The sequence below is a fragment of the Otolemur garnettii genome, unplaced genomic scaffold (genome assembly GCF_000181295.1).
Source record: "Otolemur garnettii isolate 467f Iridium unplaced genomic scaffold, OtoGar3 scaffold00268, whole genome shotgun sequence".
NCBI lineage: Eukaryota > Metazoa > Chordata > Mammalia > Primates > Galagidae > Otolemur > Otolemur garnettii.
Genome location: NW_003852663.1, coordinates 151,377 through 154,600, shown reverse-complemented (window position 1 = coordinate 154,600; position 3,224 = coordinate 151,377). Strand labels below are relative to the sequence as shown.

General features: G+C 39.9%; 1 protein-coding gene across 1 annotated transcript in view; it reads right to left on the bottom strand.

Annotated features, from left to right (window-relative positions):
* CENPI (centromere protein I) overlaps window positions 1-3,224 on the bottom strand; it is a 109,633-nt gene that overhangs the window by 55,574 nt on the left and 50,835 nt on the right. The gene's annotated exons all lie outside the window — the stretch shown is intronic.

Sequence of the window (3,224 nt, the reverse complement as noted above, 5' to 3'; positions counted from 1 at the left end):
AAAAAAAAAAAAAAAGAGTTTAGAATATGGATTGCAAATAAGATAATAGAATGGAAGAAAAGATGGAAACTGAATTCCAAAGAGTAGTTCTGAAGTTGTCTCAAGAAATTAATGAATTCGAAGTCCATGTCACCAAAGATATGGACATAATTAGAAAAGAGATAGCAGAGCTCAAGGAAATAAAAAAGTTAGTTGGGGAGCTCCAAAATGTAGTAGAATCCCTTAGTAATAAAGTTGACCAAGCAGAAGAAAGGATGTCTTTTTTTTAATTTTTTTTTTTTTTTTTAGAGACAGAGTCTTACTTTGTCACCTTTTTTTTTTTTTTTTTAAGAGACAGAGTCTTACTTTGTCAACAGTAGAGTACTGTTGCATCACAGCTCACAGCAACCTCCAACTCCTGGGCTTAGGTGATTCTCTTGCCTCAGCCTCTCCAGTAGCTGGGACTACAGGCACCGCCACAATGCCCGGCTATTTTTTTTGTTGCAGTTCTGCTGGGGCTGGGTTTAAACCCGCCACCCTTGGTATATGGGGCCAGCGCCCTATTCACTGAGCTGCAGGCACCGCCCAGAAGAAAAGTTCTCTGAAACTGAAGACAAAGCTTTTGAATGTTCCCAAACACTCGAAGAGGCAGACAAATGGAGAGCAAAAACTGATCATTCCTTGAGAGAGTTGTGGGATCCCTCCAAAAGATCAAACATTTGTGTTATAAGAATTCCCAAAAGAGAAGAGGATGGTCCTAAAGGTACAGATGCTCTACTCCAAGAGACTTTGGAAGAGAATTTCCCTAGCATTCCAAGAGATACAGAACTTCAGATAACAGTTTCAGAACCCCCGCAAAACTCAATCCAGTGCCAGCCATATACAGCTAAGGTGGCAGGTTCAAATCCAGCCTGGGCCCGCCAAACAACAATGACAGCTGCAACTGAAAAATAGCTGGGCATTGTGGCAGGCGCCTGTGGTCCCAGGTACTTGGGAGGCAGAGACAGGAGACTCGCTTGAGCCTAGGAGTTGGAGGTTGCTGTGAGGGATGCCACGGCACTCTACCCAGGGGGACAGCTTGAGGCTCTGTCTTAAAAAAAAAAAAAAAAAAAAAGACTCGATCCAAATAAAGCATCTCCTAGACACATTGTGATTAACTGTGCCAAAGGTAAGATGAAAGAGAAAATTCTGCAAGCAGCCACACATAAGAAAAGCATCACCTGCAAAGGGATAAATAGCAGAATGACTACAGATCTCTCAGCCAAAACGTTTCATGGCACAAAAAGATGGTCATTGACCTTCAATCTCATAAAATAAAACAACTCCCAGCCCAGGATCCTGTATCCAGCTAAACTGAGTTTCATTTGTGATGGAGAAATCAAATACTTTAACGACATAGACATGTGGAAGAAATTTGCCATAATTAAACCAGCTCTCCAGGATATGCTCAGACCAATCCTCCACAATGACCAGTGCAATGCTTTACCTCCAAAGTAAACTCACCCAGAAATTTTTGAACAAAACCCAACTTCCACAGTGGAGAAAGGATTAAAAATGTCCACTGGATATCTGAAAATCATGACACCCAAAACACAACCAGGCTTATCAATTCTCTCAATGAATGTGAATGGTTTAAATTGACCTCAAAAGAGGCACAGGCTGGCTCATTGGATACATAAACTCAGACTGGATATCTGCTATTTACAAGAACCTCTTCTTACCATAAAGGATAAAAACAGACTCAGGGTGAAGGGATGGACTTGTATAATACAGGCAAACGGAAACCAGAAAAAAAGCAGGGGTTGCAATTTTAGTAGTAGATACAATTGGCTTTAAACTAACAAAGATAAAGAACGATAAGGAAGGTCACTACATATTTGTCAAGGGAAACACCCAACATGAAGAGATTTCAATAATTAACATTTATGCACCCTACCAGAATGCTCAATTCATAAAGCAAACCCTAATGGACATGAACAATTTCATATCTTCCTGCACTATAATAGATGGAGATAACACCCCTTTGACAGTTTTGGATAGATCCTCCAAGAAGAAACTAAACAAAGAAATATTAGACTTAAACCTGACCCTAGAACAAATGGACTTTACAGACCTCTATGGAATATTTCACCCTAATAAAACTGAATATACATTCTTCTCATCAGCCTACAGATCATCCTCCAAAACTAGGGTGACCAGATTTTAACGTCCGTAAGGCGGGACAACATGGCCGGGGGGTGGGGCAGGAGACAGGGCGGCGCAGAGCCTGACAACAATGCAAACTTTGATAAGCAGTTCTCGATAATCACTTCTCAGCAATTATTTGTTATTATTACAGTTTAACATTATAAAATTAACAAAAATAATATAAAACTCATATTCTGGCGAAACCGCCACATGGCAGCCAAAAACCGTATATTCCCTTCTTGTTTTCCCTCCTGTTCATGCATTCTTCCCAAAAATCGGGACTTTTTTAAAGCGCCACAGGACGCAGGACAAATTGTTGAAAAGCAGGACTGTCCTGCCAAAAGCGGGACGTCTGGTCACCCTATCCAAAACAGATAATATCCTAGGACACAAGTCTAACCTCAGCAAATTTAAGTATAGAAATTATTCCTTGTATCTTCTCGGACCACCATGGAATAAAAGTTGAACTCAACAGCAACAGGAATCTTCATACTCAAACAAAGTCATGGAAGCTAAATAATCTTAGGCTGAATGATAGCTGGGTCAAAGATGAGATTAAGAAGGAAATCACCAAATTTTTGGAACAAAATGATAATGAAGACACAAATTATCAAAACCTGTGGGATACTGTAAAGGCAGTCCAAAGAGGGAAATTTATACCATTGGAATTTATACCAAGAAAACAGAAAGAGGAAGCCAACAACATAATGGATCCTCTCAAGTAACTGGAAAAGGAAGAGCATTGCAACCCCAAACCCAACAGAAGAAAAGAAATAACCAAAATTAGAGGAGAATTAAATGAAATTGAAAACAAAAGAATCATTCAGAAGATCAATGAAACAAAAAGTTGATTTTTTGAAAAGATTAACAAAATTGATAAACCTTTGGCCAACCTAACCAGCAACAGAAAAGTAAAATCTCTAATATCATCTATCAGAAACAATAAAGGAGAAATAACAGGCTTGGCGCCTATAGCTCAATGGGCTAAGGCACCAGCCACATACACCTAAGGTGGCGGGTTCGAATCCCCAGCCCGGACCCGCCAAACAACAATGACG